General features: G+C 37.7%; 1 long non-coding RNA gene across 1 annotated transcript in view; it reads right to left on the bottom strand.

Moving 5' to 3' along the window:
- LOC133253419 (uncharacterized) overlaps nt 1–27,653 on the bottom strand; it is an 87,645-nt gene that overhangs the window by 523 nt on the left and 59,469 nt on the right. The window contains exon 3 of the long non-coding RNA XR_009738298.1: nt 1,212–1,357. This is a non-coding gene — a long non-coding RNA (uncharacterized LOC133253419). The remainder of the gene's footprint in view (nt 1–1,211; nt 1,358–27,653) is intronic.

The following is a 27,653-nucleotide window of genomic DNA, read 5'->3' as shown; positions in this document are numbered from 1 at the left end:
CACTACTGCATGGAGTCGCTCGTGATGATGCAAATTTAACACATTTGCAGCCGTCAATGTCCAACACACGGAAGCTCTCCAGAAATATTAGCTATAGTACAGAGCTACAGTATTCACTTTCACTCTAATCTCATCATTGTCTTTATGCCTGAGACTGCTTGTGCCCCCAGTTCTGTCTTTCCCCTTGTACAACTCACCTTTTGTCAACAGCATGCTTGCTTTGTTTACCTGTGATGATAATATTTACAATTTGTTATGCAATTACAACAAAGTGTCCTGTGTTTTATTTACAGATTGATGCTATGGGTTGAAAACCAGTAAGTTAAATTAACTAAGTTCTGCGCAGTCCTGGGGACAACAGGATGGTAGAACTGTATTTTCCTCTCTGTAGGTATGATGCTCCTACTTCTGTCTCTAACATCAACTGTTTAAACTCATGCTGTATTTCAGTTTGCTTTTTCCTCCAACCGCTATTTTCTCACAAAATTTCATTACTTTTCCTAAAATTTGACCCACCTTCTTTTGTTCTCCTTGCACCATTTTCCCAGAATAAACTATTTTTTAAATGTTCAAACTGAACACTGTTTCCTTGCCTGGATCCCCTCCTTTTTCAAAATCCTTGTCCCTCCCCCTCCTCAGTTTGGAAGCTGTAAGACCAAAGCAAGGATAAGCTCCTGAAACAAAAGAGACCAAATTGCTTTCAGGTTAGACTGGAAATAATGACTAGTTACTAATCATGAAAACTGCATAATTCTGGCCCCATCACTCTTAATTTTCTCACTTTGTGGGAGAGTTAACAGTCTGGATTTCATCCAGTACTGCAGGTAATCATGAGCCAGGTAGTCCTTATTCCATATTGTGCCCAATACTGGTCTAGGCCACAAGTTAGGTCTCACCTAGGGCCTCTTATATTTCTTAAGATTAGAAATTTTGTGTGGAACTTCAGGCTAAAACTCTAGTTATTACTAAGCAGGGCATTGTTCCCTGCATATATCTCTCAAGAATTAGAAGGTGGCTTGTGGAAGATTTGAGAATCAGACTCATGAATGCATGTCTTTCTTGTCTCTAAGAAGAAAATATTTTATTCTTAGAGATCCAGAAACAGCCCTTGACTGTGCTGAGCCCACCCAGGCCCTCCCTGGACCAGTCACTGCCGTGTACCCAGGGTGATGTGATCCAATGGGCTGCCTGGGCAGCACTTTATACTTTACCTAAAACAGAGCTAGGTGTGGTCCTCTCAACAGTCCCGGGACAGGAGTGTTGCCCTCAGATGCTCCTTTCAGGCTCGGAGAATGGCACAGGTGCTAAGTGTTGGAGCCATAATATGGATCTCCTGTGTTTGTCCAAGGTTGAAAGGCTGGGAGAGACAGAAAAACAAAAAAAATATTTGAAAAACAAAACCAGTCTTGAAAAGTTGTCTCTCTGAGGTAAATGGTACCTTTGTCTTAAATTCATACTAAACTGGAGATCATACACCTTTGTTTTTTAAATTGGCGGATAATTGTTTTACAATGTTATGTTGGTTTATGCCATACAACAAAGCAAATCAGTCATAACTATATATATATATATAATTGAGCCTACCTCAGCCCTCCCCTCACACCCCTCTAGGTCATCATAGAGCACCAGGTTGGGGTCTCCGTGTTACACAGTAGCTCCCCACTAGCTAGCTATTTTACACATGATAGTGTTTATATGTCAATGTTACTTTGTAGTGACATGGATGAACCCAGACACTTTCTTAGAAGTAGGTTTTCAGAAGATGGAGGACAAATGAAAGTTTATGTCCAAAGAGATGGGGATTTGTGTGGCGGGGGTGGGGGTGGTGGGGGGGGGACAGTGAGGTAAAGGGTGCAAAACATAAGCTCTGTCCATTTTTAATTGGCTATTGGACTACCCCAGGTTGTTGTACAGAAATATGGAAACACTAAATGTGGTGAAATAGCCACATGGACAATTGTTCAAAAATACTTTTCTGTTCCCCTTGAAACAGAATGATTTACTGATTTCATCAAATACATACATCAAAGATATGACAGAAAGTTGAGTAAGTTATGTGCTTGGAATGGCATTTATTATTATTAGCAAGCATAATTATAGTGCTTACACTATAACAAGTGCTATTTTAAGTGTTTCAGTTCAGTTCAGTCACTCAGTCGCGTCCAATTCTTTGTAACCCCATGAATCGCAGCACGCCAGGCCTCCCTGTCCATCACCAACTCCCAGAGTTCACTCAGACTCATGTCCCTAGAGTCAGTGATGCCATCCAGCCATCTGATCCTCTGTCATCCCCTTCTCCTCCTGCCCCCAATCCCTCCCAGCATCAGAGTCTTTTCCAATGAGTCAACTCTTCGCATGAGGTGGCCAAAGTACTGGAGTTTCAGCTTTAGCATCATTCCCTCCAAAGAAATCCCAGGGCTGATCTCTTTTAGGATGGACTGGTTAGATCTCCTTGCAGTCCAAGGGACTCTCAAGAGTCTTCTCCAACACCACAGTTCTAAAGCATCAATTCTTTGGCGCTCAGCTTTCTTCACAGTCCAACTCTCACATCCATACATGACAACTAGAAAAACCATAGCCCTGACTAAATGGACCTTTGTTGGCAAAGTAATGTCTCTGCTTTTCAGTATGCTATCTAGGGTGGTCATAACTTTTCTTCCAAGGAGTAAGCATCTTTTAATTTCATGGCTGCAGTCACCATCTGCAGTGATTTTGGAGCCCAGAAAAATAAAGTCTAACACTGTTTCCCCATCTATTTGCCATGAAGTGATGGGACCAGATGCTATGATCTTCGTTTTCTGAATGTTGAGCTTTAAGCCAACTTTTTCACTCTCTTCTTTCACTTTCATCAAGAGGCTTTTTAGTTCCTCTTCACTTTCTGCCATAAGGGTGGTGTCATCTGCATATCTGAGGTTATTGATATTTCTCCCGGAAATTTTGATTCCAGCTTGTGCTTCTTCCAGCCCAGCATTTCTCATGATGTACTGTGCATAGAAGTTAAATAAGCAGGGTGACAATATACAGCCTTGACAGACTCCTTTTCCTATTTGGAACCAATCTGTTGTTCCACGTCCAGTTCTAACTGTTGCTTCCTGACCTGCATACAAATTTCTCAAGAGGCAGATCAGGTGGTCTGGTATTCCCATCTCTTTCAGAATTTCCCACAGTTTATTGTGATCCACACAGTCAAAGGCTTTGGCATAGTCAATAAAACAGAAATAGATGTTTTTCTGGAACTCTCTTGCTTTTTCCATGATCCAGCGGATGTTGGCAATTTGGTCTCTGGTTCCTCTTTCTTTTCTAAAAGCAGCTTGAACATCTGGAAGTTCACAGTTCATGTATTGCTGAAGCCTGGCTTGGAGAATTTTGAGCATTTCTTTACTAGCATGTGAGATGAGTGCAGTTGTGCGGTAGTTTGAGCATTCTTTGAAATTGCCTTTCTTTGGGATTGGAATGAAAACTGACCTTTTCCAGTCCTATGGCCACTGCTGAGTTTTCCAAATTTGGTGGCATATTGAGTGCAGCACTTTCACAGCATCATCTTTCGGGATTTGAAATAGCTCAACTGGAATTCCATTACCTCCACTAGCTTTGTTTGTATTGATGCTTTCTAAGACCCACTTGACTTCACATTCCAGGATGTCTGGCTCTAGGTCAGTGATCACACCATCGTGATGATCTGGGTCGTGAAGATCTTTTTTGTACAGTTCTTCTGTGTATTCTTGCCATCTCTTCTTAATATCTTCTGAGATTTTAAGTGCTTAGCAAATATTAAACTCATTTAATCCTCACAATTGCAATCTTAGCTAAGTATTATTTATAATACTGACTTATTTTTTCGAAACTGAAGCCCAGAGAGATTAAAGAGCCTGTCCAGTGTCACACAGTAAGTAGATGACAAAAACCCAGGATTAAAACCAAAACATCTATACTTTCATCACTTTGCTATGTCACCTTATTACAAGTTGTGTTTAAGGAAGGGACTAAAATGACAAGACTCAACTAAAAGGAAAAGGGAGAAATGAGAAAGTGAGTGATCCTAGAAGCTAGGGAGGACTTAGGCTCAGGAATTTCTGGTGATGAGGTCTGGAAATAAGAACAAGAACTTACTGGCAATCTTAATTTAGGGTAGTATCTGAATCCATTGAGAAATGACTTTGTTTTCTTTAAAATTTATAAAGACCACATTGGATGTGGTATCATGAAGGAAAGGAAAAGAATAAGGTGGCTTAAGTAATGTCTTACTTAAGTAACCTCTTCCCTCTAATTAGGGCTTCCTGGATAGCTCAGTTGGTAAACAATCTGCCTGCAATGCAGGAGACCCCAGTTCGATTCTTGGGTTAGAAAGATACCCTGAAGAAGGGAGACTACCCACTCCAGTATTCTTGGGCTTCCCTGGTGGCTCAGTTGGTAAATAATCCGCCTGCAATGCAGGAGACCTGGGTTCAATCCCTTGGTTGGGAAGATCCCCTGGAGCAAGGCATGGCAACCCACTTCAGTATTCTTGCCTGGAGGATCCCCATGGACAGAGGAGCCTGGGGGGCTACAGTCCATGGGGTCGCAAAGAGTTGGACATAACTGAGCAACTTTTACTTTCCTTCTAATTAATAGAGGTGAGAGGACCTGTGGAGAAGGACTGAGCTCTCACTGCTAGCTGCCTAGACACGTTACCAGGATGAACAAGGAGAAAAATGATGACCACTGTACTGAATTTGATGATCCCACAAAACCAAGGATTCAGGTTTTTAAGAATGGCTTATGATGGCATACCTGCTGCATGCAGATATGCCACTAAGTGTGCTTCCAGTCACACATTTTAACTGGGGTAATAGTTCCTAAGAGGTACACATTTGTTCACTATGGCTGCTGTAATATTACTACAAACTTGGTGGCTTAAAACAAAACACATTTTCTTATGGTTCTGGAAGACAGAAGTCCAAAACCAGTTTCACTGAACTGAAATCAGGAGTTGGTAGAACCATTCATGCCCCCTCCAGAGGCTCTAAGAGAGAATCTGTTTCCTTGTCAGCATTCCTTGGTTTCTGGCTGGCATCAATCCAAACCCAGCTTCATCATCACTTTCTCTTTGAAGTCAAATCTCCCTCTACCTCTCTCTCATGAGAACACCAGTGACGACTTTGGGCCCATCCAGGTAACCCAGGATAATCTTCCCGTCAATAACCTTAATTTAATCCCATTGGCAAAATCCCTTCTGTCATTTAATGTGACATTCACAGGTTCTGGGCATTAGAATGTAGACATTTAGGGCAAGGGTATTATTGAGTCTACAACAAGGTAGATACTGTTATTTTTCTCAGATGCAGGAAATGAAGTTTAGGGAAGCAATTTTTCCCAGGTTTTACAATTTCCAGAGTTAAGATTTAAATCCTGGCAGTCAGAGCTTAGGGCACATTCTAAACAATTTCAATCTGTGTCCTTAACTACCACATACTCCTTGGTTAAGAGTCACACATAGGTATCAAGACCCAATTGAATAAAACATGATGTACTGTCTCCTCTTTCACTTGTGTATTTCTGAATCTGGCCCACAGCAGAAGAGTCCAGAAAATTGTTAAGCAGGTTCACTAAGAGAAAGCATTTATTGTTTGATTTGCACTGAGTAATGACAGGTTGTTGTTATTGTTGTTTTAATAGAATATGCCACCAAGTAGTGTTATCACCATTTTATATATTTAAACAATCAAACAACAACAAAAAGCTATAGATGCAAAGGTGTCAGGGACATGTCTAAAGGCATCCTGCTGGAAAAAGAGCTGGCACCAGATGCCGAGACCCGAATTCAGCCCATCCAGTCTTGATTAAGCACCTATTCAGAGAGATTGTGATTCACCACCCAGCGCCTGAGTCTTTATATCCCAGCTTCAAGATGGAAATTAGTTGAGGGATCACAGATACTTGTACTAATCACTAATTCATAATCTGCTAACCCCTTCCTTTGTGGGAGAGAACTTGGCATTTCTAAAATCCTTTTCTGCCTGAGAGCAAGCAGAGCAGCCTTTGCTCCTCTGGCCATGACCTACTCTGCTTTGAAAAGGTGATTTGGCAAGTGCAGCTGCAAACGCATCTCCAATATCACACATCTATGGAAAATTCCAGTCAGGTTTTAGACCCAGTCACAGTACATTTTTCTGAGGATCAGTAATGATTTGCTGAGGATCAGTAATGCTCTCTGTATGCTAGCTGACAAGGGCATGATCTCTGTGCTTATTATATTCCATTTGTCAGCTCCTCTCTGACACAGTTGTCCACAGGATTCCTTAGGAATATTTGAGTTATTTAGGCACTATTTCAGGAGTTGCTCCTGCCTGTATCCTCTCATTTCTTAATCAACATTTCCCAGTTGAGATATTAAGTAATTCAGCTGAGGTGGGTTATGAGAGGCATTCTTCCCTACTCAACTTCATTTGAATCTACACCCTGTATATCTGAATCTCCATACCCTGTAAGTTTCACATATGTGACATCACATACTCCCCATCATCACTATTTTCAGGAGTCATGACCACACGGTGACTAGCAAGTTCATCAGCCTTTCCATTTCTTTCCCTTTTGATTGTTTAAGAGTGATTTGCCAGAGACTGTGCGTTTCGATTTTTTGCAAAGCTCAGTGGTCCAGAGACAATACCAGAATTCTGCCCTGGAGAAACACACATTCTGCTAATTGTTCTCTCTCTCTTATAGAACAGAAAAGAGACTCATCCATTACACAGTTATTCAAGGTTTACCTGTGTGCATTGTAAGGATTTGGATAAGACTGGTGATACTCCATATTTCCTACTGGAAGATATTTTGCATTCCATAAAATTAAATCCACACCATATGAGAAATTTAGTCTAACCTCTCATCTATTGATTCACGAGGTTTGGCTCACTGAGATTTCCCCCCTCATTCTATTGTGAAGAAAAGGAATTGTTGGCCAAAGACATCGTCATATGTTTATGTTTCCAAGTTTGCCAGTTATCTTTATCTCTATTTGGGTTGCCTTTTGCTATACAGAATTCTTTCATTTTTATGAAGTCAAAGCAACTTTTTCTTTATATCTCAGTTTCACATTCCGCTTAGAGAAAGACTTCCTCATAACAAGATATGAATTCTCATCCTATAGGCCTTTAGGTATTTATTTCTTACCATGGAACATTACTCAATGTATGCTATACAGGCAGTCCTCACTCTGAACAGTTTGCTCATGCATGAATTTCAGTTACCATTATTTAATTAAATAATGCCTGTCCCCCAACAGAACAAACGAATTTCAGATACCAGCATGTATTAACTGTGAGGAAGTGCCAAACTTCACAGCTGTTATCAAGTTCACAAACCACCACAGTAATGATAGATGTATATCACAATTAGAGAACAACCAGACCCCACCTTTCAAAGTCTCTGGGTGCTGGGTCACTGTGCATGTTCACATACAGAGAGCAAGACCCATGGAATGTTTAGAACCGAACAGCTTCATTTCCAGGTATTTTGGAATTTTCCACCTCTGTTTTTACTATTGATTTCAAGTTACTCCTATCATGGTCTGAGAATAGACTAAACTTCATATGATTTCTGCTATTTTAAATTTGTTAGAGCATGCTTTATGCCCCAGAATGTGGTCCATCTGGGTGTATATGCCATGTGAGCTTGAGACCATGTGCATTCTGCTGTTGTTGGATGAAGAAGTCTGTAGATGTTTATTACATCCATTTTGTCAATAGTGTTGTTGAGTTCAGTTATGTCTATGCTGATTTTCTGCCTGCTGGATCTCTCCATTTATGATAGAGGGGTGTATAAACCTCCAGCTATGACAGTGGGCGTCTTTCTTTCTCCTTGCAGTTCTGTTTTTGTCTAATTTGATGCTTTGTTGTCAGGCACATACACATCAAGAACTCTTATGGCTTCTTGGAGAACTGACCCCTTTATCATTGTGGAAAGCCTTCTTTGTGCATGGTAATTTTCCATGCCCTCAAATCTGCTTGGACTGAAACTCATACGGCTTCTCAAACTTCTTTAAATTAGTATGATATCTCTTTCCACAACCCTTTGCTTCTAAGTTATATGTACCTTTATATTAAGATTTAAAGTAGATTTCTTATAAGTGGATCTTGTTTTTAGGTGCTCTGTGACAATCTTTTAATTGGTATAATCATTGGTATTTAAAATGATTATTGATATCATTGGATTAATATCTATCATATCTGATACTGTTTCACATTTATTGCCATTGTTCTTTGTTCCTATTTTTATATTCCACTCTTTTTCTGCCATTTGTGGCTTTAATCAAGCATTTTATATGATTCAGTTTTCTCCTCGAAAAGCCAGACACAGTATACTGGTGGAATTAACTGCAGTAAACAGATCTTCAGTGATGTGGTGCTGTAGAAGCATTCTATAGTCTTATGATTAGGTCTCAGTCTTATAATGAGCATGTGTTCCTCAGCACTGAATTTCAGAAGTGCCTCTCAACATTAAAGTATCTCATTTTAAGTGAGACAAAATGGCTGGAAGGGACTTGGGTTAGGGTATTTCCCTTCCCTCAGGTCAGTCAATCTCAAAACTTAACAAAACCAAATAGATTAGACCTCCGGTAAAAGAGTCCCTCCTAAAGGCAGGACTTATTAAGAATAAGTGATGGAAGTAAAGTCTGATGCTGTAAAGAGCAGTACTGCATAGGAACCTGGAATGTTAGGACTATGAATCAAGGCAAACTGAAAGTGGTCAAACAGGTGATGGCAAGACTGAACACTGACATTTGAGGAATCAGAGAACTAAAATGTACTGGAATGGGTGAATTTAACTCAGATGACCATTATATCTACTGCTGTGGTCAAAAATCCCTTAGAAGAAATGGAGGAGCCATTATAGTCATCAAAAAAGTCCGAAATGCAGTACTTGGATGCAATCTCAAAAATGACAGAATGATCTCTGTTGTTTCCAAAGCAAACTATTCAATATCAAAGTAATCCAAGTCTGTGCCCCGACCAATAATGCTGAAGAAGGTGAAGTTGAATGGTTCTATGAAGACCTACAGGACCTTCTAGAACTAACAACCAAAAGAGATGTCCTTTTCATTATAGGGGACTGGAATGCAAAAGTAGGAAGTCAAGAAACACCTGGAGTAACAGGCAAATTTGGCCTTGGAGTACAGAATGAAGCAGGCCAAAGGCTACAAAGTTTTGCCAAGAGAATGCACTGGTCAGAACAAACACCCTCTTCCAACAACACAAGAGAAGACTCTACCCATGGACTTCACCAGATGGTCAATACCGAAATCAGATTGATTATATTCTTTGCAGCCAAAGATGGAGAAGCCCTATACAGACAGCAAAAACAAGACCAGGAGCTGACTCTGGCACAGATCATGAACTCCTTATTGCCAAATTCAGACTGAAATTGAAGAAAGTACAGAAAAACCACTAGACCATTCAGATATTACCTAAATCAAATCCCTTACAATTATACAATGGAAGTGACAAAGAGATTCAAGGGATTAAATCTGATAGACAGTGCCTGAAGAACTATGGATGGAGGTCTGTGACATTATACAGAAGGCAGTGATCAAGACCATCAACAAGAAAAGAAATGCAAAAGGCAAAATGGTTGTCTAGCAAGGCCTTACAAACAGCTATGTAAAGAAGGAAAAGGAAAAGGAGAAAAGGAAAGATATACCCATTTGAATGCAGAGTTCCAAAGAATAGCAAGGAGGGATAAGAAAGCCTTCCTCAGTAATCAGTGCAAACAAATAGAGGAAAACAATAGAATGGGAAAGACTAGAGATCGCTTCAAGAAAATTAGAGATACCAAGGGAACACATTTCATGCAAAGATGGGCACAATAAAGGACAGAAATAGAAGATATTAACAAAAGCAGAAGATATTAAGAGGTGGCAAGAATACACAAAAGAACTATACAAAAAAGATCTTCAAGACCCAGATACTCATGATGGTGTGGTCACTCACCTAGAGCCAGACATCCTGAATGCGAAGTGAAGTAGGCCTTAGAAAGCATCACCCTGAACAAAGTTTGTGGAGGGGATGGAATTCCAGTTGAGCTATTTCAAATCCTAAAAGATGATGCTGTGAAAGTGCTGCACTCAATATGCCAGCAAATCTGGAAAACTCAGCAGTGGCCACAGGACTGGAAAAGGTCAGTTTTCATTCCAATCCCTAAGAAAGGCAATGCCAAAGAATGTCCAACTAAAACACAATTGCACTCATCTCACACGCTAGCTAAGTAATGTTCAAAATTCTCTAAGACAGGCTTCAACAGTACATGAACCGTGAACTTCCAGATGTTCAAGCTGCGTTTGGAAAAGGCAGAGGAACCAGAGACCAAATTGCCAACATCTGCTGGATCATGGAAAAAGCAAGAGAGTTCCAGAAAAATATCTATTTCTGCTTTGTTGACTATGCCAAATCCTTTGACTGTGTGGATCACAACAAACTGAAAAATTCCTCAAGAGATGAGAATACCAGACCTTCTGACCTGCCTCTTGAGAAACCTATATGCATATCAGGAAGCAACAGTTAGAATTGGACATGGAACAACAGACTGGTTCCAAATTGGGAAAGGAGTATGTCCAGGCTGTATACTGTCACCCTGTTTATTTAACTTATATGCAGAGTACATCATGAGAAATGCTAGACTGGATGAAGCACAAGCTGGAATCAAGATTGCTGGGAGAAATACCAATAACCTCAGATATGCAGATGATAGCACCCTTATGGCAGAAAGCGAAGAAGAACTAAAGAGTATTGATGAAAGTGAAAGAGGATCGTGAAATAGTTGGCTTAAAGCTCAACATTCAGAGATCTAAGATCATGGCAAAAAGATGGGGAAACAGTGGAAACAGTGACAGACTTAATTTTGTTGGGCTTCAAAATCACTGCAGGTGGTGACTGCAGCCATGAAATTGAAAGACACTTGCTCCTTGGAATAAAAGTTATGACCAACCTAGGCAGCTTATTAAAAAGCAGAGACATTACTTTGCCAACAAAGGTCTATCTTGTCCAAGCTATGGTTTTTCCAGTAGTCATGTATGGATGTGAGAGTTGGATAATAAAGAAAGCTGAGCACTGAAGAATTGATGCTTTTGAACTGTGGTGTTGGAGAAGACTCTTGAGGGTCCCTTGAACTGCAGGGAGATCCAACCAGTCCATCCTAAAGAAAATCAGTCCTGAATATTCATTGGAAGGACTGATGCTGAAGCTGAAACTCCACTACTTTGGCCATCTGATGGGAAGAACTGACTAATTGGAAAAGCCCCTGACGCTGAAATGATTGAAGGTGGGAGGAGAAGGGGACAATAGAGGATGAGATGGTTGGAGAGCTTCAGTGACTCAATGGACATGAGTTTGAGTAAACTCCGGGAGTTGGTGTTGGACAGGGAGGCCTGGAATGCTACAGTCCATGGGGTCACAAAGAGTCGGACACAACCGAGTGAGTGAACTGAATTGAACTGAGGGCAGGCCTTATTATGAATAGTAGAATTTTCTGGTGTATTTCAAAATTGTTCCTGTCTCCTCCCTCAGCCAGAAGAGGAGTTTACTCTGACCTTCTTCACCCAGTAGTGACAGCTGGCAGAGCTCAAGAGACAAAACTCACAAAAGTACAGAGGCCTCCCTGGAATTTTTATCATATAGACGTTTGCACACTGAGCCTCTAGCAATTCATCAAATACAGTTCCATTTTTCCTACCTCAGTATTGGTTTCCACAGTGATTTCTGCTCTTGCATTTCTGTTCCAGTAAGCTGTTATAGTCTGTGTTCGCCTCTCCAATTTGGGACATGGTGATTTTTCCTGTGACCTCACTTCTCTAATGTATCTAAGAATTGTTGATTATTCAGTTTGTTCAGATATTTACTTGTTAGTACAGAGTGGCAACTTCCAAGCTCCTTTCATGTTGGACTCAAAACTAGAAGTCTCATAAGCTTTTTTGACAATAGAATAAAACATGCTAATTCTCAGTATTTCTAATGTTTTAGGTTGCAGTCTCTTAACTAAGAATAACGTTTACTATATTTTGAAAGCTTAAAAGAATGTATCTTTAAGTAAAATAAAATTTGTAATATCCAAATATGTTAGCGTTATTATATAATGACTTGCAATTGTCATCTAAAACAATTATATAAATCAAGCTCTACATTTAGTATTAAAAACATTTTTTAACTTTTGATTTTATATTGGAGTACAGTTGATTAACAACATTGTGGTAGTTTCATGTGTACAGTAAAGTCTCTTTTTTAAAGTCTATATATATCTCTACAACCAACAAGAATGTTTCTAGTGTTTTCTCAGCAAGATTTTAAGATCAAGGAACAATAATATTTTCCACATTGGTCATTAAGATCAACTTTGCACAGTGTAATTTGTATGACCATTTTTGTAGTTCTACAGTAAGGATAGTCTGTACTTTATTTACCTTATATTTTATTTCTTATATATACATGGGTTCCTATACAGATTTAATAATATATTGATGTACTATTATAGTTTAGCAGATTTTTTTTAAACCACTGAAACTTTGGAGTATGTTTTTATATTGGATATGCACATTTCTCTCCTCATTCCAACTTTACCTTCCCTTAAAAAAATCTGTTTTATGGTGATAAATGCCTCTTGATCATTATAACTTTTTTAAAAAATGTGTTGCTGGAATCTATCCGCTAATATTCATTACAACCTAATATCATAAAAGAAATGTGCTTCTGATTAATTTTAGGGTAAATTGCTAAATCTAATTTTTGTCTTGGAACTCTTAGCTTTTTTAATAAATTGGAAAACAACTGATATCTTTCTAAAGTGTAGATCTTTGATTATATTTTCTAACCTTATAAAGCTACTTATATTTTCTACTCAAAATATGAGTCAATATTGGATGCATATAACTTATTCATTATCATCTAGTTTGTCCAGATTTTCAAGTGTATTGGTATAAAGTTAGTATAGTATTCTTTTGTAATTAAAAGAATACTGCTGTATAGCTAGTCCCATCTCTATTGTATTTACCAAATATTGCTTATTTTACTAGTCTTTCTAAAGAACAAGCTTTCGGTATTGTCAAGTTTACCACTTTTCTTCTCTATTTTTGTCTTTGCTCTTTATTAATTTTGTCCTTCCACTCTTTTGGATTTACCTTATTCTTTTTCTGTGTCTACTGTCCAACTCCTGTAGCTTCAAGAGCCATTTTCAACAACTCAACCAGCTCTGCCAGCTGTGTCATGGCCACTTCATCATATGCCATTAAAACTTAATCTCATATACTGGGTGCAGACACAGCAGCCTTATTTTGCTTTCAGAATTGTTCCTTAGCCTTGGATCCTTCTTCTTCTAAATTAGCACTATCGTCAGAGAAAATTCTAGCAGGCCACATCCACATGCTGCTTATAAGGCTTGCCTTTCCTCCAGTTTCATAGTAAAAGACAAAGTATTTCCATCCTTTTTATTTATTTATTCTTTTGATATTTATCAAAAATTTTGCAACACTTCTTTGCAGTGTATTCAAATTCAGAAAAAAAGCAAGACTTCATGCACACAGGGTCACTGAAATGTCATGATTTTAAACTGTGTATGACCTTGAAAATGACCTTTCCTCTAACATCTTTAACACATGGTCAACTTGTCATAAGCTCTTCCTCACTACCACTTCCAAAGGACACACCATCATTATTTGAAGAGATATCTGCACTCCCATATTTGTTACAGCATTATTCACAAGAGCCAAGATATGGAAAACAGCCTAGGTGTCCATCAATACATTGATGAATAAAGAAAATATGATGTATATATAAAGTGGAATATTACTCAACCTTAAAAAAGAAAATCCAACTGTTTAAGACAACATGGATAAAACTGGAAGACACTATGCCCAGTGAAATAACACAAAGACAAATAATGCATAATGTCATTTACATGTGGACTCTAAAAAGTAACTAAAAATACTCTACTGCCACAGCATATTTTCCTCAGCAGAATCTAGCAGCCCCTACTATGAGTTCCATCCTTTTCTTATTGTGTGTACCAGATTAAAACCACAGGGAAATATGTATCTACTGATGTAGCTAGATTATATTTTACCATTTTTTTTTTCTTTTTAAATCATTCCTTCCACTTCTGGCATCAGAATCTCATTTTTTTCCTTCAGAGAAGTCCTAGTGATTCAGGTAGATTCTCTCTAGGCTGTGTGACTTGGGCCTGGCTAGAGACAGTACTGTTACTGTTAAGTCACTTTAGTCGCGTCCACCTCTGTGCGACCCCATAGACGGCAGCCCACCAGGCTCCCCTGTCCCTGGGATTCTCCAGGCAAGAACACTGGAGTGGGTTGCCATTTCCTTCTCCAATGCATGAAAGTGAAAAGTGAAAGTGAAGTTGCTCAGTAGTGTCCGACTCCGAGTGACCCCATGGACTGCAGCCTACCAGGCTCCTCCGTCCATGGGATTTTCCAGGCAAGAGTACTGGAGTGGGGTGCCATTGCCTTCTCCAGACACAGTAGTTTGTATATATATTCCATATGTCTTTTGTACTCATTTCTCTTTTTTTTTTTAATAATATTTTATTGAAACACTTTCTCAATTAACAATGGAACAAAGTAAATTTGACTCAAACCTGTCCAATCAGCCTCAACTACTAGTGAAACACCTCAAATATATAGGACAGGATAGGACCCTTATAGGTCATATTTCTGCCATTATGGCAAAAAATAAAAAAGAGACAGACACAACCAGGCTGTCTCTTGCCCTGGGAGATGGGGTGGTAGCCCTGGCTTCTGCTATTTAAGGCATCTTGGAGGGCAGGCTCCTTAACATTTTGTATGGTGGGTAAAAGGCCCCCCTCCCAGCAAATGAACTAAAAGCAGGCCAGCCTGTTCCCTCTTTGTCCCGAGAGAGCCGGGTGGCGTTTTTACATTCATGCCATGGTCTTTCCTGCCCCCAGGGTCTTGGGATGGATTCTCTGTTTTCCATCATTTTCCCTCCAAATTTTAGTCATTATTTTTTAATTGACATTAGTAATCCTTTATTTTGTTTGACTATGACACCGTCAAACCATGCTTCTGAGTGCTTAATTTCAGCTACTGCTTTTTTAAGTCTAGACTTTTTTTTATTATTTTATTTTATTTTTTAACTTTACAATATTGTATTGGTTTTGCCATATATCAAAATGAATCTGCCACAGGTATACATGTGTTCCCCATCATGAACCCTCCTCCCTCATCCCTCCCCATACCAACCCTCTGGGTCGTCCCAGTGCACAAGCCCCAAGCATCCAGTATCGTGCATCAAACCTGGACTGGCGACTCGTTTCATATATGATATTATACATGTTTCAATGCCATTCTCCCAAATCATCCCACCCTCTCCCTCTCCTACAGAGTCCAAAAGACTGTTCTATACATCAGTGTCTCTTTTGCTGTCTCGTATACAAGGTTATTGTTACCATCTTTCTAAATTCCATATATATGCGTTAGTATACTGTATTGGTGTTTTGATTGCATTTCACAGTGTTTGCTTAAATTGTGTATGTTGCCCTTTATTTTTAATAACTAATCATAATTTTAAATAATACCTTCAATGAGATATAATTTACTTTCCATATAATTTCAAATGTACAATTTAATGTGCTGTGTATTTACCACTACAATTTTAAAGTTTTTGTCCACCTCTCTCCAAAAAAGAAAACGAATCTATTATAAGTCACTTACTCCCCATTTTTCCAAACCCTAGGCAGCCACTAATATACTTTATCTTTATGCTGCTGCTGCTGCTGTTGCTATAGATTTGCCTATTCTGGATATTTCATACAAATTGAATCATACAGTTACTTAGCATGGTTTGAAGGTCCATCCATGTTGTAGGTCCATTCAAGAAATCATGTATCAGTACACGATTTCTTTATATGGCTGAACCATATTTAATGGTATGGTTATTATTGTGATTTATTTATCCATTAATCAGTTAATGGACCTTTGGGTTATTTCCACTTTGGAATTACTTAAATAATGCTGCTGTGGCTGGATTTATCTGCAAGTTTTGTATGCAGGTCTAGACTTGTTTTTAAATTAATAGATTTTTGAGTAATCTCTGATTTACATAACAATGAAGCAGAAAGTATAGAGAGTTCCAGTAGTCATGGATGGATGTGAGAATTGGCCCATAAAGAAGGCTGAGCACCAAAGAATTGATGCGTTTTGATTGTGGTACTAGAGAAGACTCTTGAGAGTACCTTGGACAGCAATGAGATCAAACCAGTCAATTTTAAAGTAAATCAACCTGAATAGTCATTGGAAGGACTGTTGCTGAAGCTGAAGCTCCAATATGTGCCCACCTGATGCAAAGAGCCAACTCATGGGAAAAGACCCTGATGCTGGGAAAGAGTGAAGGCAAAAGAAGGGGGTGGCAGAGGATGAGATGGTTAGACAGCATCACTGACTCACTAGACATAAATTCAAGCAAACTCCGGGAGATAGTGAAGGCCATGGGGTCACAAAGAATTGGACATGACTTAGTGACTGAACAACACATAGAGAGTTCTCATACCTCCTGACCTTTATCCAGTTTCCCTTATTATTAACATCTTATGGTAGTATAACATATTTGATATAGTTACTAAACTAATACTGACACATTATTACTAACTAAAGCCCATGGTTTACTTTGGACTTCACTCTTTGTTTTGTACATTATGTGATTTTTGACAATGTATAATAACCTGTATCCATCATCACAGAACCACACATGGAAGTTTCACTGCCTTTAAATTTCCATGGTTCACCTACCCTTTTCTCCCTCTCACAACCTCTAGTGACCACAGATCTTTTCATTGTGGCCACAGTTTTGCCTTTTTCTAAATTTCATATAGTTGGAATCATGCAATATGTACACAGCCTTTGCGTACTGGCTCTTTTTCACTTAGCTATATGCATTTAAATTTCTTCCACGTCTGTTCATGGCTTCATAGACTTTCCTTCTTATTGCTGAATGCTACTGCTTTGTATGGAGCCAAGGAGTTCAAAAGACTATAAGCAGAGAAGCCAAATGGTTCATCTATTGGAAAACATCTTAGTTGATTCCAAGTTTTGGCAATTAAGAAAGAAACTGTTATAAAAACCCACATTCAGGTTTTTAATATAGATATAACTTTTCAGTTGCTATGGGCAGATACCAAGTAGCATGATGACAAGATCACTGTATCATAAAAGTATGTTTACTTTTATAAGAAACTGTCATGTATCTCACTAGCAACAAATGAGAATTCCTATTGTTCTATATCCTCACCAGCTTTGGTATTTCATTTTTTGGATTTTAGCCATTTGAATAGGTATGTATTGGTATCTCATCACTTTAATTTAAAATTCCCTAATGTTATATAACATGTAGCACTTTTTAATAAACTTATTTGCCATGTGTATATTTTCTTTGTTAAATCATAGTTGTTTTAACTAATGACTGAAAACTCCAATATCTTGTCCTCCTGTGTTGACTTATATTGTCTTTTTCTTTTGGAGCTCTTGACCATTTAGTATTTTTCTGGTATGTCAAATTATGTTTTATATTAAAACCAGGCTTATTTTAATGGCAACCCACTCCAGTACTCTTGCCTGGAAACTCCCATGGACAGAGGAGCCTGGTAGGCTGCAATCCATGGCGTCGCTAAGAGTCGGACATGACTGAGCGACTTCACTTTCACTTTAGGAAACTATAAAGATACCTCTACTCTGGATGTTGTTATCTTTCTTTTGAAAAGATCTCTTTTTGCTCATAGCAGACAGTTACGATGGGGACTGGTAACCTTAGTCCATTCTCAGTTTGAGCTCATTCAAAGGGGTTCTCAGTCTTGGTAAGGTTGGTCTATTTCTGGCTTGTCCTTCCTCCATGGGTGCTGCCCTTTGAAATTACCATGTGAACATTCCCAAGTACTTGTACTGGTCAGGCTTTATATGCAATGGTTCCCTCAGCCCTGTTGAGACTTAGCTTGTCATTCTCTTAGTTGTTGCTTTTTGCTTGAGTTTTGCCACTTGGCTTCTCTGCTTGCAGTCTTTTGAACTCCTTGGCTTCTCAGCCCCTAGACTGTAAGATTTGAATCAGCAAATGCCCCAAGGAGAAAAGCTGGGCCAAATGTCATTCCTGTGTCTATTTCCCTTCTCTCTAGAACTTGGCCCACACGTCTTTGTGTCTCTAACATTCTGATGCCTTCAAACAGATGTTTTTCTACTTTATCCAGGTTTTCTAACATTTCTTCAGACTTCATCTGATCTTATTTTATTACTGAACTATCACCACAATTATCCCTAGAAAGAAAATTTTATGTTTTAAGTTACTTTGTTTTTGATATTTACTCAGTTTCTATATATACCTTTTACCTGATCCTTCCACCTTATTCCTGTATTACCAGTAAGATGGAGGTAAGGTGGAGGCTAAGAATATTGGGAGGAAATCACTGATGAATTATTTGTCTTGTTCTTTTATTTCTCCTCTCCTTGTCTACTCTGGCAGCCTATATTGGCCTTTCTTGATTTGACCCAGTTGCCCAAATAAGGAACCCAGTCTGGCAAAGAAAGATCTGATTTCACTCTCAGAGATGTCTGCATGTTAGGATTAGCTAGATGGTGAACACCATGCCAGATTTCTTTGGGTGAGACATTGGCAGAATTGTGCAAGCTCTTTAATGTGCCTTCTGCCAACATTGCTCAGACTATTCAGATTTTCTAAGGTGCTAGAGGTCTAACCTTTCTACTTGCATATCAGATGAGCCCTTCTCTCTTTCCTGAGCTTATTTGTAGGAGGTCAGCCCTTGGTTTTTCTCTTTGCCCATCCAATCATATTTGTTCATGAATTTCAAAAAGTCTTCAAGATCTCTCTCTTCCCTCCCTTTCTCTCTTTTCTCTTTTTTTAACCAATGCTGTTAAATATTAACTATATATTTGCATATCTCTTAATTACAAAGGAATATTAGAAGGCTAAATCATTAAATATGAACCCCACCAATCTATGACTCGCACAGCACTCTCCCCCAGGCATAAGGTTGTGATATCCATTGGCTTTCTTATAGTATCTTATATGTTTCTAAATTTGTAATGATTTAGTTAATTCCTGAGTTATGTGACAATAAGAAATCAATCAAATTAGCATTACAGTACTGTGGCTTAGACCCAAGGACCAGAACCAAGGGCTACAAAAACCTGTAAACCAGTAAGTTCCATGTATGCTTTATGCTTAATGAGTGCTGAGCGTGAATGGGAAGTGGGGGAAATGGATGTTAACTTCATATCACAGACCCTTGTACGAAAATGAAAAAGAAAATGCCATAGCTCCTAGTTAAAGTCATTAAAACCTTTTTATATAAAGAAGAATAACACATAAGAAAAACAACATACCCTATATGATGGGGTCAATGGATAATTAATTACCAGGTCAGGGAGGACAAATTAGACTTGCTATGGGATTTCATTTAAAGAAGGGTTTCAAAAAGCACTGCCTTCTTCTGTGAGGACCCCTTAGATGAGGTAGGATTGAGTCTTGAATAAGTTTATAAGAAGGACAGCAAAGAGCCTTCAGGGAAGGGACAATACACAACATCAGGAGTGAGCACAGAGGGCTTATGGAATAGGGAACAAACCTGGCTGAACATATGAGTACCACATGTTGGGGGACCTGAGGGAAAGGCTGGATGAGGTTAAATGAAATACAATTAGATTGAAGAGAAATAGAGGGAAAGACAGATGGGAGACTGTGAAAAGCTCCTGAAAATGTAGGTCCACCTAGTTAAAGCTATAGTTTTTTCAGTAGTCATGTACGGATGTGAGAGTTGGAACATAAAGAAAGCTAAGCACTGAAAAATTGATTTTTCTTAATTGTGGTGCTGCAAAAGACTCTTGAGAGTCCTTTGGACAGCAAGGAGATCAAACCAATCAATCCAAAAGGAAATCAGTCCTGAATATTCATTGGAAGGACTGATGCTGAAGCTCCAATACTATGGCCACCTGATGCAAAGAAGCAACTTATTGGAAAAGACTCTGATGCTGGAAAAGATTGAGGGTAGGAGGAGAAGGGGGTGACAGAGGATGAGATGGTTGGATTGCATCATCAACTCAATGGACATGAGTTTAAGCAAACTCCAGGAGACAGTGAAGGACAGAGAAGCCTGGCATGCTACAGTCCATGGGGTCACAGAGTCAGACACAAACTGAGCGACTAGACAATAAGAACAACAAAAGGAAAAAATAAAAACAAACAAAAAAGAGGTTGATAATTCATTAAAAAGAAAGAAGAAAGAGAAGAAAAATAAAAATAAAGGAAAGCAGAGAGATACACTGAAACTTGGGCTTCTGATTAATGCTAGCTGGGAAGAATGTACCAGCATCACAGTTAAATCAGAGGTGCAGGACTCCTAATCCATATTCTCTCTTATACACGGCAAATTCAAATGTGGAAAGGTTCTGAGGGACAAAGTTTCTTGGGACTTAACCCTGCTTCATTCTGAATCTCCTTCCTCTTATCCCCAAGCAAAATTATGGTTCAGTTCAGTCAGTTTGGTCGCTCAGTCATGTCAGACTCTTTGTGACCCCATAGACTGCAGCACGCCAGGCTTCCCTGTCCATCCCAACTCCCAGAGTTTTCTCAGACTCATGTTCATCGAGTTGGTGATGCCATCCAACCATTTCATCCTCTGTCATCCTCTTGTTCTCCAGCCTTCAATCTTTCCCAGCATCAAGGTCTTTTCCAATGAGTCAGTTCTTCGCATCAGATGGCCAAAGTTTTGGAGTTTCAGCTTCAGCCTCAGTCCTTCCAATGAATATTCAGAAATGAATATCCTATTCCTTTAGGATTGACTGGTTGGATCTCCTTGCAGTCCAAGGGACTCTCAAGAGTCTTCTCCAACACCACCAAGATTTGACCAGCTGAGAACTGATCCTTTGTTATCTGAGACCTCACTATCTCACAGAGGCGTCAATTCAATTGTTGATACACTTGTAAGAATATATTCACTAAAGGATAAAGGATGGAGGGGCTTCCCTAGTAGCTCAAGGGTAAAGAATCCACCTGCAATGCAGGAGACCTGGGTTCAGTACCTGAGTTGGGAAGATCTGGAGGAGGGCATGGTATAACCCACTCCAGTATTCTTACCTGGAGAATCCCCATGGATAGAGAGGCCTGGTGGGCTACAGTCCATGGGGTCACAAACAGTCAGACATGACTGAGTGACTAAGCACAAAGGATGGAGATAAAGTCATTTGTAGTACTAAATGCTTATCATAGTCACTACACACACAACACACCTCAGCTATACTGTGTATACTATTATGTATAAAATATTACATATATCGGAGCTAACTTTATTGACAAGGAAGCTAAAGCTTAGAGAAGTTTCACAATTTGCTCAAGATCACTCGGCTGATAAATGAGAGAGTAGCTCTAATTACCCAGAAACACAAGGTGTCCAGTTGTTCAATACTTCAGAGTTTCTGAGAGCTGAAGGTCCACCAACAAAATACATGAGTCACATTTTCAGAGAGCTATAACTCCAAGTTTAAATTACAATTATTTTGAAATGTTCCCAGTAAGAGAGGTTGATAGGGTCAAGGAGTTTTGGAATAAATTGAAACAATTGGAAAGTTTTGTAGGAGTTAGATCTTGACCTCTGGTTTAGAGGAAAGACCAGCAAATGTTTTGCCAAATGAAGTAAGAAAAGTTATCTCAGACAACTGACAGAAAAACTATAAATCATTAAAGAGTCATCCTCACTACTCAGAAACAAAAGGTCTTCTTAGGGCAACCATCCATCCAAATTTCCAAGGTTCTTTTGAAACACATGCATCTGTGATTCAGAAATTAAAGTTTCAAATCATAAATGACAACTTCAGTAGCTATTACCCTTTGCCCTTAGAAACCACCACCCAAACTTTCAGGAGAATTGTCCTTACTGTTTATTCTGGAGAGTCTTAGCCCCTGGGTTTCAGAGATTTCACTTTGTTTTTTGTAATTTCATTGAGGTGTAAAATACACACAGAAAAGTTCATGAATCCCAATTGCTTTTGACATCCAGATCAGTCAGAGTACACTTCAAAGAGATAAAGAGTACTCTGATTTCTTTACTTTTTTTTTGCTTATCATTACATTCACAACTTGCCATTCTGTTATTACACACTATTTGTGTTTGCTGATTTAATGTGAGTCCTCCCGTGGGAAAAGAGATTGTATTTAGAATTCTAAAAATTTCATGTTTCCAAACCCTAAAACTGTGGGAATGCCTCTAGGCTTTGGCAAATTCATCCAGGTGAAAGATTTCAGCTTCAGACATGAAAAACCTTATTCTGTCCAGATGTTCCTACCCAATTCATCTTGCTTGATTTATCTTGAAATTCAAAAGACCAAGTATTAATCACAACTAATATAGGACAACTCTGTAATAAACATATATTTCATACATATTGAATATATTACACATATAATTCATAGAAAAGTATAACTATTAGAGCTGCATTTCTCTTCCATCTGAAAACTATCTTTTTAAAAATTTTGAGAGTGATGGGTGGGTGGCAGGGAAGGTCAAGAGAGAGGAGATACATGTATCAGTTCAGTTCAGTCAGTCAGTCGTGTCCAACTCTTTGTGACCCCATGACCGTAGCACGCCAGGCCTCCCTGTCCATCACCAACTCCCAGAATCCACCCAAACCCATGTCCATTGAGTCGGTGATGCCATCCAACCATCTCATCCTCTGTCGTCTCCTTCTCCTCCTGCCCTCAATCTTTCCCATGTATACATACAGCTGATTCATTTTTGCTGTACAGAAATAACATAACATTGTAAAGCAATTGTACTCCAATAAAAATAATTTAAAATTAATATTGTAATTTAAATTTGAGAACATAAAACAGGTATCACTATTCATGAAAATTTTCATTCACATAAACACTCAGTATCTTTCATATCCCACCTCCTTTATCCTCTGGTTCTTATAATATTCATTGATGGTAATTTTTACACCTTTAACAAATGAGAGGGTAGCTTCATTATGGAAACTAAAAATATAACTCCATGCTGTTTTTTTTTTTTTTTTTTTTTGATTTGTAGATTTTTTTCCCTCATTCATAGAAATCAGAGTTGATGCACTGGTAGTAATGAATTACATAAAGCAGAAATAAAAACAAAAAGCTGAGTAAATATGGTATTTCTTAGACTGTAATGAGGGAGATAGTTTTTCAGAACCTTAAGATGTTATACATCATAAGAGACACCTAAAGTGAGTTGAAGTCAAACCAGTCTTTCATCCATAGATAATTAAAATGACCCCATGTTTCAAGACATAAGTCAAGGATTTTCAGGAGTATAGTAATCTTCAATGGCTAACCTTCAGGAAATTTTCTTTGCAACCTGGGAAAGGTACTGAAAAGAAGCTTATGGACCAAGAAGAGAATTTAATGGGCTCTTAACCCCTTTCAATTGAGGTACAAGATGTGGGATTAGGAAACGGAGCAACTATTTAAGTCTCTTCATTCTATTTTTCACTCAGCTCAGAAAGAGTCCAGTTCGCAAAGCACAGTCTCTTGAAATTGTATGTGCATCTTCATTCCTTTGAGTACTGAACTTTCACATTTATGAGAGTCTTCTATAGATATCTCCAGAAACTAAAACCTCCATTTCTTACCCATAAATTACTGTATTATAGTGACATGAAAAAGAGAGATTTTTGATGTTGCAACAGTATCACAGAATATTACATTGAAATAAATGAACATTTCTGCTGGGCTGAGAGTACTATAAAATTAAAATGCCAACTGTAAATGGTAAAAGGGTTAATTTCCTGACCTTGGCTATATTTAATCATTACTAATGGGTATTATATTAATTAAACATGCCTTCTCAATAATTATACGAAGAAGCTGCAAAGCTTTTAAGACTCCTGCTAATCCAGCACCCTCTGGTTACTTGTTTTCTAATTTGTTCATTTTAACTAATTATGTGAATTAGAGCAAATAAACATGTGAAAAATCTCTCTGAGACTCTGACCTCCAAATGTTTTGAATCAGATGGAACAATCCCTGTTCTAGCTCAATTATTCAATTTCTAGAGTAGATTAAAGGGTTAAAAAGAATGATTTATTTACTTATGAATAAGCAGATATATCTTGAGCTTTCATACTTTTCATGGTGACTTCTCAAGCACTAAGTATTGTCATCCTGATCAAGTCCAAAGAGGATTAAAATAAGATAAATGCATAATGAATGACTATACCAATTTTTACCAAAAGTTCCATATAGGATATTATGATAATGCCAGAGAAGAAAGAATAAGACAGTTTTGCATGTACTGTTTTTGGCAAACATTAATGACCTCATAAATATTATAGAACACATGAGAGGAACATCCTGCATTTTATCTTTTTTAGAGTAATGAACTTAAAATATAGGCTTATATTTTTAGTTGTTTATGTTGTGTACTTCTGTTTAACCCTTTTTTATGTTTAACCCTTTTGTTCAGGGCCATATTTCCAACTAAGGATATGAGGGCAGATTTCTTTTAATGCTTCCATGGTAGAATATAGAGAGAGTTACTGGATACCCACCCTCTCCAGGTCACCTAGCAGATAATGATCATTATCCCAACTTATAATTGTACACCATCCTGCCCAGTGCACCAACATGCCCAAAAAGGCTGGCATGTTTTTTTCTCCTGTGGAGTAATGCACAGTGGGAAAATGAAACCGTCCCAGGTAGTAAAACTTCCCTTAGCCCAATAACTGAATCAATATTTGTGGGAAGCTGATCCAATGCTTTTTATTGTTTTGCTTTTTTTCCCCTTCAATTATAAAAACATAGTATGCCCAGTGGCAAATTTGGAAATTTTAAAAAATAATAGTCACTCATAACTCCATCACTGAAAAGATCTACTATATATATTTTAATATAGTTTCTGCTCCTTTTATTTTTTAATATGTTTGAGATTATAATATATACAATTTGGAACCTAGTTACCTTGCTTCCATTAATATTACAATGAGCATTTTCTGATGTAATGAATAGCACCTGAATAATATAATAACATTAATGATTTTAGGGCTATCCAACAGCCCACTATATTTAATGATGTATAAATCTGTTAGTTCCTCTAATGTTGTACCCTGATATTGCTTTCAGTTTTTTGTGGTTACATATAACATTGCTCTACATACAAACTTTGCTAGGGAACAGCGTATTTTGGTATTGTTGAATAGGGAATGTCTTTATATATGTAGTGCAGATCCTGGCCATATGATAATTTTCAGTATTTGGACACCCTGGACAATTTGAGCAATTAAATATATATAGAAACAAATTATAACCATTGAATAAAATAGAAAGTCATGAATACATGCCAATATAAGCAAACAGATGAATAAAATAATGTGGAATAGGATACTCTTATAGTTACAAATTACCTCCTGATATAATACCTATTACAAAAATGGCAAAATAGTAAGTTTAGAATGGTCAGTAGCATTTTAGTCAACTTATCGAAGGTAAACACTACCAGTAACAGAACAAAGGAAAAACATGTGCATCTGATCAGATCAGATCAGTCGCTCAGTCGTATCGGACTCTTTGCGACCCCATGAATCAGAGCACACCAGGCCTCCCTGTCCATCACCAACTCCTGGAGTTCACCGAGACTCACGTCCATCGAGTCAGTGATGCCATCCAGCCATCTCATCCTCTGTCATCCCCTTCTCCTCCTGCCCCCAATCCCTCCCAGCATCAGAGTCTTTTCCAATGAGTCAACTCTTCACATGAGGTGGCCAAAGTACAGGAGTTTCAGCTTTAGCATCGTTCCTAGAATGGGCATATAATGAGAACACAACACTGTTTCTAAAATACTTCAGCCAATGACGCATTAACTTGAAACTAACAGGAATACCCCAAATTAACAGATGTTCCATGAAATAACTGATTTATAGTTTCCTGTAACTGTCAAGGTATGAAATACAAAAAAAAAAAAAAAAAAGAGGAACTGTTCCTAATTGAAGGAAAATGCAAAGACATAACAAATAAATGTTACATGTCAAACTCACTGGAATCCCTTTGCCAACTGAAGAAGCTTGAATGAGGTCTACTATCAGATCTATTAATTTCCAGACTTTGTTTTCAGGAAATATAATCATAATATAATCTGAAAATAATAATTTAATGTTTTCCTCTTTTCAAATCTTTAACATCTTATGCACTAGTTGGAACTTTCATAAGTTTTTTTCCTTAAATAATCATGAAAATAGAAGATATTCTTATACCATTTATGACTTTAAAAGACTATCTCTGACGTTTAACTGTGAGAAACATCAGAGTGTGTATGCTGTTTGTGGCATACTAAAAATATACTTTTACATTTCTAGATTAATATTTTTCTATCATAAAAAGAGACCAACTTTTTTTGCATCTATTAAGATTAATGTATGATTTCTCTGCTTTGGGCTATGTGATGTGATTAGGTATATTAGCATATTTACTTATAGTAAATAATTTATATACCCTGGAATAAATTTTCACTTGGCTGCAGGTAATTAATAGTTAAACATACTGCTGAATTAGATTTAATAATATTTACTTTCAATACTTCACCTGTATGTGAGAAACGTATCTGTATTTTTTTTCATTATGCTTTTCATTCAGTGTTTTAGTATGAGATGATGCTAACAAAATAGGATAACATTACATGGTTTTCTATGCATGTTAGAACATGCTAAAACAATGGACATATCTCAGATTAATTTTCAAATCACTCATTTATAATTTTATTTTTAATAATCCTTTTCTTTACATGCCCTAGATTAAGGTTACAGTAAAGGGCTGTATGACTTTGCAGCCTAATAGTCCCTGTCACAATGACTTAACACTACCCTTGTAGCACAAAAGCAGCCATTGACAATTTAAAAGTCAATGAGCATAGCTATGTTTCAATAAAATGTTATTCACCAAAACAGGTGGTGGGCTAAAAGTGACCTATGGACTAGAGTTTGCCAACCTGTGCTTTACTTTAGCTATTCTTTTTTAAAAATCTTCAATGAAATTTTAAATTTAAAAAAATTTCTCTTTTATTCTTTAGTATTTAAAGCATATAGAGACATTTATTTTCTTCTGAGTGCAACTTTAAAAATCTCTCATAAATGTTGATATGTAATACTTACCACTGACCTTTTTATATATTATATAACTTACATTTATATTTCCTTTTGGTCTAAGAACCAGTTAGAAAGATTATCAGTTTAATTTTTACCTGTCAAAAAATGAAAAGGGCTTTGAAAATAGGGATATGTATAAGAATAAAGGAACAAAATTAAGTGGCATTTTAGTGCTGACAATGGCACACTGTATTCAATGCAAGTGTGAAAGGCTCAGATTTTAACCCATTGTCTTGTGTTACCAGAACTAGAGCTATTAGGAAAGAATTATAGTACATAGATTATTAACCACAAAAGAAAAGTACTAAATGATGTCACTGTGATGGCCATAGAATGTCTTTAGATAAGAAATTCTCTGAAAACAAATACAAAAAAGAAATATATATATATATACACTTCTACAGAAAGAAAGTCATAACACAGTCCTGCAAAACTTGGGAGATGGTCAAGTTATTGAGTATTATTCATTTTATTATTTCCCTCTGTATTATGGTCAGACAAT

This window comes from Bos javanicus, chromosome 8 (assembly GCF_032452875.1).
Source record: "Bos javanicus breed banteng chromosome 8, ARS-OSU_banteng_1.0, whole genome shotgun sequence".
Taxonomy (NCBI): Eukaryota; Metazoa; Chordata; class Mammalia; order Artiodactyla; family Bovidae; genus Bos; species Bos javanicus.
Note: the sequence above shows the minus strand (reverse complement) of the source record. Positions and strands in the feature narration are given on the sequence as shown.